The 16,265-nt window shown below is 42.7% G+C and overlaps 1 protein-coding gene across 4 annotated transcripts in view; it reads right to left on the reverse strand.

Annotated features, from left to right (window-relative positions):
* The window catches only part of Foxj3 (forkhead box J3), a 107,081-nt gene extending 100,826 nt beyond the window's left edge, over nucleotides 1–6,255 (reverse strand). For 3 of the 4 annotated variants that reach the window (XM_041651691.1, XM_041651692.1, XM_041651689.1), the window contains exon 1: nucleotides 6,120–6,255. The gene's annotated coding sequence lies outside the window, so the exon portion shown is untranslated. Of the gene's footprint in view, nucleotides 1–5,396; nucleotides 5,528–6,119 lie in introns of those variants that run through there. The other variant, XM_041651690.1, reaches the window with a different exon arrangement.
* Nucleotides 6,256–16,265: the final 10,010 nt, after the last annotated feature.

The raw sequence follows: 16,265 nt of genomic DNA on the forward strand, positions 1-16,265 counted from the left end.
GACTTCATGGTTGCCCTGTAAGGCTCTAAAATCCAACATCAATCATCACCCAAATGAAAGGTGAAATATTTCAAAAGCACACATGCTCTAAATAACATGAAACAAAATTTCCTGACATACAAGCATTAATATTTCTAATGGTGTTTGCTATTCATTTACACAAAAGATAAAACATCAATCTATTTCATATCTTACCTGTCTATCCTGTGTTACAGATTCACCACCCCAAGGAAAACACCAGAAACACCACTTACTTCCTACCCCAACAGTAATGCCACCTTCAAAGAATCAACCTACCTTTGACTGCTATGTTAATTGCTGTGACTATAACTCATTCCCAAATGTTCTAAAGCCAAGCAAACACAAACTTTATTTTAATTCAATAATCACCCAAAATCTAGAATGTACAATAACCTATTTTTATCATACTATAACCTCCTCCCAAATTCATTCTCTGTAAGCAATCAAAATGTGAAACTGCGTCTGAAAGCCAGCAGTCTTACCTACCACTACATTCCTCTAACAATCTCACAGTTAACTATTACAAACTAAGCTCTATTGATGGTTTAAAAGGCCAGGTCAGGTCTCAACATTAGACAAAAGTAGATTCCAATTTCTGGGGTTTTTAATACATACACACTAGCACTAAACTCTTCAATCAGAAGACTAATTTGAATGTGATTATATCCCACTAAATAGGGCTCTTGCTGACTAGGAATTCAGTTGACAACTCTTCACTTTGTACTCCAGGTGAAAATTTTGACTGAAAGTCAGTTAACTAAATAAGTAGAGCGTCCTTTAGACACAGCAATCAAAGAATGATGACCAACTCTTCAACTCAGCTCAACTCTTCTCAACAGAGGATTTGAAAATAATGAAAAACAACGCAGGCAGTTTGTGCTATCTCTAACAATTCTCTTGGACTATACGCTATTATACTTATTTAGTATGTATGTGGGGAGGGTACAGGCATGCCATGGTGCCTATATGACAGAGAACTATTTGTGGAAGTCAGTTCTCTCTTCAACTGTGTGTGTTCTGGGGATCAAACTCAGATCATCAATCTTGACAACAAGTACCTTTACCAACTAAGCTACCTCACTAGCCTTTTTTTAAAAAATGTTCGTGTATGCGTCTGTGTGTGTGTATGGAAACAAGTTCATGACTCAAGCTGGAAAAGATGCCAGAAGAGGGTGCTGAATCCCTTGGAGTTGGGAGTAAAGGCATTTGCAGGATATTGGGCTTGTTACATGGGTACTGGAATCCAACTCCAGTCCTTATAACTGCACAGCAAGCACTCCTAATCTCTGAGCTATTTGCCAGCTAAGACTATCTTCTAACGGTTCCTCTTACTACACTTCATAAGTACGAATCTGTCTTAGAGTACTTCACTCACTTAAGAGGGAAAATAAAGACAGTGTGGTGTTAATACAGATCCAATCATACCAAAATAAAATGTTAGAGTTATGGTAAAATTCTTTAAGCAACAGAAGTAGCCTAGAAAGTATTAGAAACTGGGTCTACAAAGTGTATCAAAGTAAAAGTTCTTATCTTATTATAGTATTAAAGTTTGGCACCACGAGTCATTTGTTTTGACCTGACTGTACAAGAATATTTATTAGTTTGAAAAACATCAAATTCTCATATATCAAATAGTATAGCAGACAAAGGTACCTATTTAGCAAAAGGTTACTTAAAATAAGTAGAGTGAGTGCCATTGTTATAAATATAAGTACAACATCTGGTTCCTTGCAACAAAGCTATTTCCATATCCCAACAGATGGCCCACAGTAATAATGTTTTGCTGATCTGGTTATAACAAATTCTATTAAATCAAAAATCCTGTACAACGGATACCTTTCCCAATTTCAGTATAAGTCAATCTCTTTAACCAAAACACTGTACTTTGGTTCTTTTTTGTACACTGAAATATAGTTATGCCAATTAAGATGGTCAAAAATGTTGAAAGTTATTATAAAATCCTACTGTGAACGTTTTCCTGAGTTTTGAAGAGAAAGAAGCAGAGTGCCTACTTTTGGGCTAAAATGGAAACAAAATCTGCATTAAGAGAAGGCTGTTGACAGAGGGGCAAAGAAGCTTTGGCCCTCAACTCGAAATTTCTGAATAGCATCAATGAGGGAAGCTACAGGTCAGAAAACATGAACAGTGAAGAGCAATTAAAGAATGTAGTTTTTAGCTGAGAAGCTGCTAGGACAAACAAAATACACTGATGTCTAAGCATCTATCTTATTTCAGCTCCACATTAAAAGAAATGTTCATGCAATGTCAAGTCATTTTCACCGCTTCTCCAACTAGTTTCAAAATCCAATCTTCATATTCTGGCCATGCTCTCATCAGTAAGCAAAACAGTATAGTGAGGATCTCTGGGTTTGAAGTCAGCCTGGTCAACAGGAAGGTTCCAGAACAATCAGAACTACACAGAGAAACCCTATTTGAAAACAAGCAGGTAAAAGTAGAAACTATCTTTAGAACACTAGCTTTTTGTTTTATTGTTTTTTTTTTGGGGGGGGGTTGTTGTTTTTTGGTTTTTTGGTTTTTTGGTTTGTTTTCCAGAAAGGTTTCCTCTGTGTAGCCCTAGTTGTCCTGGAACTCACTCTGTAGACCAGGCTGGCCTCCAACTCAGAGATCCTCCTATCCCTGCCTCCAGAGTGCTGGGATTAAAGGTGTGCAGCACCACCCATCTTAGAACACATTTCTTTTCTGAAGACAAACTCGTTTTTTGACAATTGAGCGACTCTAATATGATCAATAATAATCCCAGAGGAAACATTAGGAGAAAATACTAAAATATTACCATAGCAGCATAAAATCTCTACAGATCATGTGAAAACAATTTATCAATCTGTTACCTTCCTTTCAAAATTCCTTCTGGTCTAGTTCAATCAACTTTGCATTAAGTCCGCTGTCCGTAAATTTTAAAATTGAATCAAATATTGTCAACAATACTACCTTGTAGAAAATCTTCTTATACTTGGCTTCTGTTGCAGAAACTGCTTCCTGGTTCTTCTCAGAATGCTTCATTTTCCTATTAGACTACTGTAAAGCCTCAAATTCCTCAGGGTTCCCCCACTGTACCACAGTACTCCTGACAAACATCTACTCAAAGTGCTTTACTACCACTTACAGGCCCCATCACCGCAAATCTACATCTCTCCTGACTACCCACCATAAATGATGATTAATGACTACCACCCTGCCCTATGTCACTTCATGATTACAAGACTTAAGATGAAGACGTAATGAATTAAATATATGTAAAGAGCTTATAATAATTTCAGGAATACTGTAAGCATTCAATAAATGTCATTTATTTTCACAACCAGTTTCTTGTATCAGGCCATCATCTTAATCCTAAAACTGTCCAAGAACATCGTAGTCAGTTTCCCTACTTCCTGCACTCAGCAGACACTGAAATCTTCCTTGGATACAATATACATTGATTGTTTCACTGTCTTGAGAAAGCACTATAGCACCCTACAAAACCAAATCCTCTATCCTTGACCATCCTCAACCAACGTACCCTAGGCAAATGTATGAGTATGAATATTTATTCACCAATACAATGCTCTGTGACAACAAGCTACTCAGTATCTCATGTAACCAACTAGCCACTTTTCCGCCTTTGCAAGTCCCTTTAATCTCTTGAACAGTCTCTTTACTGAAAATTCCTTTTTCACACCACTTACTTGGTTCAAAAGTAAAGGCTGTTTATTACATAGGAACGATGTAATGTATAAGGCTGCTTCTCCAAAAGTAGAGACAACGTCTACTCTTTTTTTCAACACAAGTTGAAGCTTTCAGACACCATTTTAATACTTGTGTCTCTTTATTTACTTCACAGCATAGTGCTTTACACAAGTATACAAATGCTGACTGCCTTACTATTAAAAAATACACACCTCAGAATATATCAGAACAACATTCTATTTTTCACAGTCCCACCCATAGTTAGCATAATGAAAGCAGAATCTTTATTTAAATACTTTTATTCAACACAGAAGGAAAAGGAAGAATATGCTGACACTGGTATCAGATAAAAAGGGAAAAGGCAGTATCAAAAATAAATTTTAAGACTACAATGTAGCCAGGCGGTGATGGTACACGCCTTTAATCCCAGCACTTGTGAGGCAGAGGCAGGCAGATCTCTGTGAGTTCGAGGCCAGCCTGGGCTACAAGAGTTAGTTCCAGGACAGGCTCCAAAGCTACAGAGAAACCCTGTCTGGGGAAAAAAATATATATATATAGCCACTTATAGTAGTGACACAGGCCTGTAATTTCAGTACTTGGGAGATGAAGGCACAATCAAGAGTTCAAGGCCAGCCCTCATTTTATACTGAGCTAGAAGCCAGCCTGGGTCTACAATAAATAAAAAAACAAAAAAAGGAATGTGAAAAACAAGAGAATACTGAAAATTCTCACAAGAGTGACTTCAAAACAGTTAAGTTTTATTTTACCCAAAACTAATAAACTGAAAGCCAAAATAAACATTCTTGACCTCGTCCACAAAACATCTAATAAAGGCATGAGAAATTCCCCAGCAGCACAAAACAAGCACAGAACAAAAGTCACCTCAATTCCAATGAAAACCAAAGAGGAAAGAGCAACCTCCAATCACATCTACAAACCTTCCTAACATAAAGACGGGGAACACTTGGCCTGAAGAAAAAAAAAAAAAAAAAAAGAGGGGGTAGGGGGAGCAGTTATCGTTTTCTCCATAAATACATGCATCTGTCACGCTACTGGAAAGAGCAATCTGTGGTCTCCAAGGAGCAAAACACAGCCAAGATGGAAACCTTAACCTGGAAGAGATATTAAAGGGAAAGTAAAACAAAGCAAAACAAAACCAACACGTGTTTCAAAGCCAGTGTTCAAAAGCGGAGCCCAACAGTGCCTAGTACATTTCAGAAAAGTGGAATAAAGGAACTTCCAGGACAGTCGGGTACAATTGCCTGGTCAGCCAAAAGAAAGCTATGTATGTAACTAACTCTCAAGAGAACATTACCTGCTTTCTCACTGGGGAACATAACAAGGAGAAACTAAAGACAAACAGTGAAAGGCGAAATGAAGCCCACCAATCTCCAGCCCCCCGACACGACTCATTCAGGATTCTAGCAACAACCACAGACTGGGAAACATTAGGACACAGAGGCAAAGAAAGTAGAACGGAGAAAGGAAAACCGTGCACACCAACACATCAGTAGCAAGTGCTTGCTCTCTGGGGGATTGAGCGGTAGTGAAAAGAACAGGAGCTACTGGGGCTGAAAAGATGTCAATGAACTAAGGTCTGGTATGTCTCCTACTGGTCTCAATTTCGTAAGAGTACAACTCTTAATTCTTCCATCAAACAACAGTCATGCTCAGCAAAACAAACTGACCTTAACACCTTCCACGCTGCCGGGAAGAAATCACAAATCACGGGGATGGGGAGGGGTGTAAAGCGGTGGGGGGGGGGGAACCATCCCGCTAACTCCCTCTTGACCAACTGCAAAAATGGAGGGGGTGGGAGGGACGGGACACTACCACGTGGGCAGGATGCAACACACGCAGGACAGCAGCAACACGTCCGCAGGCGAAGGCTGCCTTTGCCCCAATGCCACAGAAGGACGTGACGACGGGATGGGCGTGAAGGCGGGACCCTCGCCCCGGGCTCCTCACCCCCGCAGGGCACCCCCAACCCGCGAGGCAGTGGCCGCGGTCCCGGACGAAAAACGCCCGGAGCGTGAAGGGAGGACGGCGCATCGCGCCAGGAACGGGACGATCTCGGGCTAGGCGCCGGTCACCGAGCGCCGTCGCGACTGTCGCGGTCCTCCGCCGCCGCGGCATCCGCGGCGCGGGCCCACCTGGGGGAGGGGCAGGCGCAAGCGGCGTCGGGCTGAGGGGCAGCGGCAGCTGAGGAGCTGCGCCGCGGGCGATGGAAGGCCGCCACCCGCCCGGCCCAACCCGGCCCGGCGCCCACCGCGGGCTACGGGGAGCGTGCGCGGAGGGGAGCGAGCGCCGCTCGCCCAGGGCAGCCCCCGCCCGCGTCCCAGGAGATGCCCCAGCCCCGCCTCCCCGCCCGCCGCCCCAGCCCGGACGAGACCCTGGCGACGCATGCTCACCTCAGGCTGCGCAGGCCGGAACGGCCCGGCCGAGCCCCCGGCCGCTGCGTGCGTCTCCGTTCCCCGCGAAAGGTCCCAACGGCGCCCTTAGAGAGCGGCCCAGGCCCGGAGCGGCGCCGAGAGCGGCGGCGGCGGCGGGAGCAGCCAACATCCGGGGCCGCGCACCCGGAACTACTTCCCGGCCCGCTCCCTCCCACCCCCGCCTCCCGCGACGTCGCAGCACTGCCGGCCCGGCGTCCTCCGCGCCACGGCCCGCCCCGTCGCGGCCACCGCGGTGTGCGAGGGATTCCTCCGCGGGGACAAGTAGTGCCCTGGGCTCCCGCGGCTCTGCCTGCTCGTGACTGGCGAGAACCGGCGATGGCCGGTGCGGAAGGCTTTGCCGTGCTCGCGCCGCAGGCTTAAGGGCGGCCGGGGCAGCCCCGGGCCCTCTCCCGGGATTCCAGCGCCTGAGGAATGCACCTCGTGACCTCCCCTCCTTCCAACCTCTGCCACTGCGCGGCCCCGACAAGCACAGAGCTTAGATTTTCCCGGCCGCCACCGGGGCACTTTGGACCTTGCTTGGGGACACGCGTCGTTCGGAACAGCAAGAGCGGGGTTCGAGGCCCCTCCCTACCAAGGCATGTCATCTTGTCATTGCCCCTGCCGCGTCATCCTCTTCATCTCGAGTTCGCTGGCCAGGTCGTGGCTTTGCTATCAACAGGTGGAGCATTTAGCAGGGTTGTTCAGATTGGTAAACTTTGGACTTTTTCTGCCTTACCTCTGAACTCTTAGCATTGACTATCTGCCCTGTCATTTTACAATTAATTATCTTGAGAGGTATTTCTTGCTGTCGTTAAGTCACGTCCTGTTCTCCAGCCCCAAGAACAATTGTGTACTCACACAGGTGCTCCGTGTTCGTACATTCGATTGTTTGGATGGATGTCAGTGAGTCTGGTTGAATGAGAAGGCCAAGTTCTGAGAAAATTGTTCCCGACAACTCTGCTGAGCTAAGACAGCATGAAGCCCTCCCCCCATGCCATCATCAAACATTGAACACTTTTTATCTGCCAAGCAATGGGAATTCAAAGTATCCATTTTTCTCCCTGATAACTCCCACTGGTGTTCTGAAGGTTTATCCACTCATTGTCCAACAAAGACTTTCCCATCTCTGTACCCGGCACTACTTCAAGGCTTAAAAGATGAATCGGTGAACAAGAGGGGGCGGGGGATAAAAATAAAAAGAACTATGTAATATGTCAGAAAATGTAGGGAAAACGCAGGTCAGGACAGCTGTGTGGAACATTAGAAGGAGGATAAGCCTTTTAAAGAGCTGCCTGCGTGAGCCACATTCATAAGACAACTTGAGTCAGAGACTCAGTATAGTTGTGGTTAAAGTCCCTGTGAGTGTTAGAAGTAGTAGTGAGGCCAGGGGAAGTGAAAGAGAAAGACAGAGGGGATCTTGCAGGCAGTCTCTACGGAGCTGTAAGCAGAAGTGAACGCTCTGCTTAGAGTACAGGGGAGGAAGTCAGACTTGACATCACCCAGTGACAAGGTGATGATCGCATCAGGCTTTCTTTTGGACTACCAACTAGCTCCCAAATCTTGACACTTGAGACATTATCAATTATGAATGTTCAGCCTTAACACTTGTCCCTTAACTTTTGTAATTTATTTATAATCTGTTTATCTTCATGTACATTTTGCCTTGGAGCGTCTTACCTTTCTTTCTGTATGTCCAACTTTTCCTGCTTCCCTCATGGCTGACTGGCACCAGGCGTCTTCCTCTTTTCTCCCTAGCCTAGATTCCTCCTTCTACTTATTCTTTCTGCCTGCCAAGCCCACATATCCCACTACTGCCTATCTATTGGCTGTTCAGCTTTTTATTAGACTCAGGTGCCTTAGGCAGGCAAGGCGAAACAACACGTCTTTACATAGTTAAACTCAGCACAGACAAATGTAACACATCTTTGCATGGTTAAAGTAATATTCTACAACAGATGACCTAGACTTGGACAGTAGCATGCAGGAAAATAAGATATGGGCTCTATGCTTTTAAGAATTCAGTCTAGGGGCTAGTAAGATGGCTCAACAGGTAAAGGCTATTATTGCTTGCCTCACAAGCCTGGTGACCGGAGTTGAAGCCCTGGAACCCACAGAAAAGTAAAAAAGCCAACTCCACATGGTTGTCCTCTGACCTCCCGACATGTGCTGTGGCAAATGCCCATGCACACACACTCCCATACACACCACAATAAATAATTAAAAAATATATAGGTGCATGTTTGTATAACTTCAGCACTGAGCTTGAGGCCATCCTGGGCCACATGGACCCTGTCTCAGCTACAAAGAACTCAGACTGATGGGAAATAAGTAGACTGATTACATAATGCCAGAATGATAAGGAAAATACAGTCCCAAAGAGGATGCTCCCCCACCCCTTTCCCAGCATTCCTGAAAAAGAGTAGACCATTCCAGAGCTTCAGTTCATCAAGGGAATTAGATCTCCTGGTTTGCTGGTCTACTGGGTGGACCGTCAATTGAACGTAACACTAGCCTTCCCAGCTTTTCAGGTCTCAAAAGACCACCTTCCTCCACCTGAGCTATAGACAGAACAGCCTGAGTCACATATTTAGAGAGATAAATACAGCTGTTCCCACTTATCAGAGGGGAAACTGAAGTCAGGAGTCCCCAGGGTTTAACCTGAAGCTGAGATCAGGACTATAAAAGGCCACAGTCAGGAATCTCCCTAAGACACTTGAGAGTCAGCCAGAAGACAGAGGTAAAATGTACAAGACACTCATACACTTGGCTCCAAACCCACTCACTACCTCCTCTTACAAGTCACAGGCAGGACATGTCTCACTGGTTTGCAATTCGGAGATACTGCCTGGAAATGTTCATTCCGGTTTACAGTGGGCACAGAACTTGGGGAAAGAACAGATTTACATACCTGCTAGGATGGGGTGGTGAGCCACTACTTTTGAGGAACAGAACCAGGAGCCATAGAGATTCAAAAGGTGGAGAACTAATAAAATTGTGCTTTATGTGAGATTCCTGCTACATGAGTAAAATATAACCGGTCTGGCCACAGAAACAAAAGATTAATAATGGTAAGAGGACAGATGTATCTATTTGCTTTTCTTTAATAACCTATTAACCATGGATTTCCATCCCATAACATTGTATTGTACACCTTAAACATACACAATAAAATCAATTTAATTTTTTTTAATATGCAGAGAAGTACACACACAATGCCCCTAGCAACAAGAAAGGTTCTGGGACCTTGCAAGAAAGAAATGTTTAAGATGTTGGAAGGGCAAACCTAGGTACAAGTCTAGTATTCTTTAACTTCCGGCATTGCCTCTTGTTGTAGAATATTATTTTAATGTGTGCTAACATTTGTTTATGCTCTGAAACATTTGTTTAAAGATGATGTGTTGCTTTTGTTTACACTGCATTTGTTGAACTCTGAAGCTGTGATTCTTTGCCTGTCTATAACACCTGAGGTCTAATAAAGAGCTGAACAGTCAATAGCGAGGCAGGAGAAAGGCTAGGCAGGACTGGTAGGCAGAGAGGATAACTAGAAGGAGAAATGAGGAGGAAAAAAAAAGGAGCAAGAGGGAACAAGGAGAGGAGGACATCAGGGGCCAGCCACCCAGTCAGCCACCCAGTAAGAGTGAAATTTAAGATTTACAAATGTAAGAAAAGGAAAACACCCAGAAGCAAAAGGTAGATGGGATAATTTAAGCTGGCAAGAAATTATCCAAGCTAAGATGGAGCCAATATAAGTAATAGTAAGCCTCCATCCAACGTGTGATTTATGTGGGAGCTGGGTGGCAGGCGCCCCAAAAGAACCAAAGGGTAAACAACAACCAACTACATTTTGGTGTCCAACATCGGGCTAGAACAAAGAATAAAAAACAACCAACAGCCTATATCAAATTTAGTTTCTCTCCACCTCTGTTCCTGCATCTACAAACTAGAAACTAATCACAGAGACCTAGCCAAAAAGCTTGTGAACAGGCTTTCGTCGAGTCAGAGTCCCCAAAGACAGCTGTTCACGATATACACGGGTGAGAGTCAGCATAGGAAAAGAGCAGTTTGCTCTCCTAGGAGGTGCAGGGAGGTTGGGAGGGAAGGGAAGGTTGGAGCAAGCCAGCCCTCAAAAAGGAGATGGTAAGTCTGGGAATTAAGAGAGATTGTGCAAAGCAGAGAGATGAAGTTGTTATTGTTCTTTATTTTCAGTCTTTCCCCATCTTCATGTAGATTGTAAATTCTCTGGAAATTTACACACCGAAGATTAGACACAGGGAGTACTTCAATGGCAGGATGTTTGTTTGACAAGTATGTGACTCCACAACCACGCTAGATAAATAAGATTTCTTCTGATCCTTTTCTCTGTATTTGTTACAAAAGAAAATAGGAAAATAAATTTAAATGAGCCAAGATTTGCAAGAGGGAGAAGAGAAAAACGTGAAGCAGGGCCTTCCAGATTCCCCGGGTATCTTTCTATAATACATAATTGCATGTATTGGATGCAAAAATAAAAAATAAAAAGCTACACATAGGCCATTGGAAGCTCTTAGCACTGCTTACAGCTACTTAATCACAACACTTGAGTATTAGTCACTATGCATACTTAAAGAGCAGTCAACAATCATTTATCAAGTGCCTACTCATTCCTGGCATTGTACTAAATATCAAGGAGTTAAACATGAACAGATAAACAATTCATTTCAATGCAATCCAATAGAGACTTGTATTTACTCCATGGAAACAGGGAAAAGGCAAGGCAAACTTCAGTTTGGTGTAGGAAGCTGTAGACCTGAGGAGACAAAGCCTCCCCCTTCAAAGATAAGGGTGGGGCTAAGTCAATGAGCAGAAGTTTTCTGTCTAGAGACAGCAGCAGCCTTGGGAATAGAGAAAAACTGAAGTGGGGAGAGAAAACAAAACAACTTTACAAACTGGAAAAGGATGGGTGGATACAAGAAGAGCCAAGCCGCAGAAATGAGCCTTTTAAATGCTCATTAAATCCCCATGGTTGATGGCAATGACTAACTCCTGGAGCTAGACTACACTGATCTATGTAAACTACCCTTACACTGAGTTCTTCCCTCTGATAGCTTGACTTTAGCTTCTGACTGTATAGGTAAAACAAAAGGCAGTTTTCCCAAACTATATGAGCCAAGCATTTTGTGTAGAAAGATCCAGCTTAGACTCAAGTCCACCATCACCAGTAAGAGGCCAAAATAATTTATTTGCTAATCTGACTACAAATTTGCACACGGTGGGGGATCCTCTGTTCCTTGTAACCTGCCTCAAATCTTGGCTTACTTCCACTCTCAGAATTGACCAAGCTTGTTAAAAACAATGAGAAACACAAAGGCACCACGACAGCTGAACAAACATGAGCAAATATATAGATTGAGTGAAGAAGTTACATTCAGTGTAGGCAATATCATAGATGAAATGATGCTTCAAAGAGTGAGCCAATGGATGTTCAAATAGAGTGGCTGCAAGGACAATCTCCTTTGCACCAGTTAGTGATATTTTAGGGACTGTTACAATGAATGGAACCTGGATAGCAAAAAAAAAAAGTCAAGATTTGCAGTTCAAGATATCTTAATCCTCTAGGTGCAAATTTGGAAATTAAATGATTAGCTTCAAAGCATGACATTAATGCCTGATTGTGTGCCTTGTGTACTAAATAGGAACCTTCACGAAGCTCCAGTGCTGGGAGATGCTGTGGGAGCACATTCCACTCCTTCAGCCAATAGCCTTTAAGATACCAGCCCACTTGGGCGTGGTCTCTTCTACTGTAAAAGCAGCTGTAAAGCGTGTGCTCCCTCTCTTGCTTCCAGGTCCCACTTCTGGCTGCTACACTCTGTTCCTGATTGCACAGAGGACTGTCCAGAAGGCAGAATTATATGCTATTCTCATGGTACTAAGGGATTTTAAAGAACCTCTCAACATAATTATTGATTCACAATATGCAGAAAAAGTTGTCTTGCATATTGAAACAGCTGAACTTATACCAGATGATACGGAACCGACTTTATTATTCATCCAGGTACAAGACATAATCAGGAATAGGCTTTGTCCAATATACATAACATACATTCGATCCCATACAGGTCGGGTCTGCCAGGTCCTCTAGCACAGCAAGAAGCAATTCTAGAGGATAACACCCCCATCCCAAAAGTTTGTCATTAGGGTTGGGGACATCGTTTAGGGGTTGTTGACTATTATTTGTACTAGATAGAGGGTTGGGTTGAAAACTATGTTTGTTTAAAAAAGGGGGGGGGATAATGATGGTGGGTAATAGAGTGAATACTTGTGAGCTATTTATGGATAATTTACATTTGTATAGCTTTTGTATATTGAGGCAAGTTCAAATTATATTTGTTATTTTATTTACATTATTTGTACACCTATGCAAAGTTATTCTGTCAGATTGTATATATGCATGTTTCTACCTCTGTTTAGGATATTTTGTAATTGATACAACTTTTAGGATATATTTTCATATTGCATTATATATTATTCCTACCTCTGATCAAGATACTTATAGTTGTTTACATTTTGAGGTCGTTGTCCTCATTTGTTACCCATTTGTTTACAGATTATTTAATATTCTGACAAAAAGCTTTAGTCTTTAAGTTATACAGGTATTAAATATTATAGGTCAGTAGTTGTTCATGTTTATTATACATACAGTCAGATCAATTAGGTTCTTTAGATACATAGAGATTGTATTCTATCTAAATAGGTAATCTTCAACCACTTCAAGGATCGGTAGAACAATGAATGGAACGTGGATAGCAAAAATATATCAAAATTTGCAGCTCAAGATATCTTAAATAATTTAGGGTTCTGTTGACATGAGACATGATTGCTCCTGACAGCACTAATCTGTTCCTGAGAGAATGTTGAGCACTGAAGACACTCCGCTAGGAGTTTGTTTTCTTCTTGGCACAATTGGCCTTTGGGCAAGGAACTGCCCATACCTCAACCACTAACAAAGTACATCGTATCCAGAAATGGATAAGTAGGACACAAGGAAAAAGACTGTCAAATCTTGCCAAGACAGGGTAAGACAGTTCTGAAAATTTTCGTGCCTCTGAAAATAGTCTATCAGTTGTGCTTGGCCTTAGCCAAAGTTGGTTGCTTCAATGTTGCAAATGAGACTTTAGGTGATTGCTTGGGTAGCTAATTGTTTCCATCATATATCGCTTGCTTTGGAAGCTGCTTGATTGTACTTCCTGCCTGCTCAAGTAATATTATCTCCCTTCTCAGGCCTTCGATAGGGTTGAAGATTAGATAGTCATAGTTACCATCCTCTTATGATCTAGCCAAACCTTTTCCAATACAAGACTTAGATTCCTTAGGATAGAATGTTTATTAAAACATTTAGCATACGTTCCTTGCTTAATATTGTTTATGCTGGTTGTAATTCTAATTATTCTTGATATCTGTTCCTAGTGTATATAGTTTTGTATTGGATTTGGAACTCTCTTATTTAAACAAAAGGGGAGGTGCTGTGGGAGCACGTTCTGCTCCTTCAGCCAATAGCCTTTAAGATACTAGCCCACTTGGGCGTAGTATCTTATACTTTAAAAGCGGCTGTAAAGCATGCGCTCCCTCTCTTGCTTCTGGCTCCTGCTTCCAGCTGCTAGACTCTGTTCCTGTTCACGTAGAGTACTGTTATCTAAGACCGTGATCTGTAAGTTTTCCTTTAAATAAATAGCCTTTTTATTATTCATAATTCTGAACTGGTGTGGGGTTATTTTGTGACTTCCGTCATCATGGAGAGAAAGATATAAAGTAGTTACCACCTATTGAATATCCTTTGTGGACCCTTTGCATATTATTATTTAATCTTTACAACAAAACTGGGAAATGCTTTTCTCAATTTTGAGGAAGAGCAAGCAGAGTCATGATTTGAACCCAGAACCATCTGATTCTTAGCATTTGGTCTGCCTACTTTTAAAGACTCTCTAAATCCCCATCATTGTTTATGTTGATATGAATTGCAGCTTCCTGGGTCTAGCCACTGCAAGATGATGTCTTAGTATCCAAGCATCATAAGTAAAGCAACCATAATTATTATGGTCGATTGCATTATGGTACCTCCTGAGGCTGGGTTAAACCTCCCCATTAAGAGCAGAACTGGGCCGGGCGGTGGTGGCGCACGCCTTTAATCCCAGCACTCGGGAGGCAGAAGCAGGCGGATCTCTGTGAGTTTGAGACCAGCCTGGTCTACAAGAGCTAGTTCCAGGACAGGCTCCAAAACCACAGAGAAACCCTGTCTCGAAAAACCACAAAAAAAAAAAAAAGAGCAGAACTGATCACGTTACCTGTGTCACCTAGTAGAATGGGAGTGGCAGTATGAGCCAAGCCTTCTGGCAGAGTGTCCTATCATGCTGTCCTTTTTTCCTGCTGTCCTGATGACCATCACTGCTCAAAGTAAAGGCTTTTCCATCTGCCTCAGACCCAGAATGGAAACCACATATGGTAAAGCCACAGTTGACCTGGGGAGGACCCAACAAATAAGGAAAACAACTTCAACCCATAGGGTCATTGAGATCTGAGGATCATTACTGTAGCATAACAGAGCTTATACTGACTGATACAGACATAACCTGAACCTTTTTCTGGAGTGTCTCAAAGCTCTGGTATCTTTTCCAGATAAAGAGATTACATGGAGAGTATGAAAGAAAAGGAAATATGACATAGAAAAATTAAATTCCATTTTGATCTGTGGACATAGGCAAGCCTCTTTACGCCCTGTTGTGTCCCAGGGCCTAGGGAGGTTATGAAGGAGGTTAGAGTTCAGTCCCTATTTTTGAAACCTATCATGCACCTTTGTTTCTAAACATGGTACCATCTTCGTACATGGCACCTGTCCATGTTTTTGTCAAACTAGTTGCCACGGACCGGCTCAGGGGAGCCACTCAGACCGTGGGAGAAGCAGGGTCCTGGTAACAGGAAGGCACAAGTTCGGCGAATGACAGACAGACACAACACACAAGAGAGTGGTTGGAATCTGCTGCGATTTTACTGAATTCATGTTTTCATTATATAGTATTCAAACAACGGACAAATCAGAAGGTCATGTATTATTGGTTGGCACAGTATGAAAGCTTCTTTTAGTCATATCAGCAATATTTAAGAAAAGTATATTATCAGAAACAGGTGTTAGACATAAAGCATCCTTAGAAGAGGAAATCTTATCCTTGGGAATATAAACCTCAGACAAGTGGTTTCATCTTATGAATAGAAAGCTTCTGTCTCATTATCACTATCATGGCCCTTCCTCTTCCTAACCATTTATTTCATCTAGTGACCAAATATACCTAATCAGTTCTCTGCACCTGTTGAACTATACTTTTTAGTACCTTCTTATGCAGCAGACATCATGGGGGTTGGGATCTAGCAATTTTATGGATACATAAAGTTCAAAGTATACTATAACAGTCTTTGTCCATCAACATTAACCCATTTATTCCCTTGCTCATCATACACCCTGTGTATGACAAAGGTTCTGCTGTAGTCTTATACATTCCCATACTTTGCTTCCCTATCTCAGAACTGTTCCTGAAGAGAATGATCCTTGTCTTGTATATATAAAGACTATCATTATTATGAAAGAAATTGTGCAAAGCTCATATCCCACATAGCCAGCTAATAGAGAAACCCGTCTATGTCCCAAGGGCAGCCAATACTGGGCCATCTGCCATTGACCTCCAGGGAGCCTAGTCCCATGGGACACGTAGCTCCCGTCCGGCATAATAACATATGTCATGTCACACAGACGACACTGGAGTTGATGTGGCAACTAGTGTCTCATAATGATCTAGAACTATAACTTGGATCTCCTAACTCACCGTAAAGGCTCTTGCTATGCTACAGCTTGTTGCCAACTTGGTTTAGGGAATTATTGTTCATTTTTATGTCATAGGTTTATTTAAAAATCCACACAAATGAAGAATGGGACACGGGCTCTGGGGGTGCCTGGAGCGAAGTAGGGGTTCATTAAAGATGCACATACTCTCTTGGGACATTATAGGGCTGTCGAAAGCAAGGAAGGTTCCAGAGGGCTTGGTAATTGGAAATTTAGTTTGGTCAAGTTGATAATGGGATGGACAAAGAAAACATGTAGGT

Source organism: Microtus oregoni, unplaced genomic scaffold (assembly GCF_018167655.1).
Source record: "Microtus oregoni isolate MIOR12 unplaced genomic scaffold, Mior012 000005F_ref0000423, whole genome shotgun sequence".
Taxonomy (NCBI): Eukaryota; Metazoa; Chordata; class Mammalia; order Rodentia; family Cricetidae; genus Microtus; species Microtus oregoni.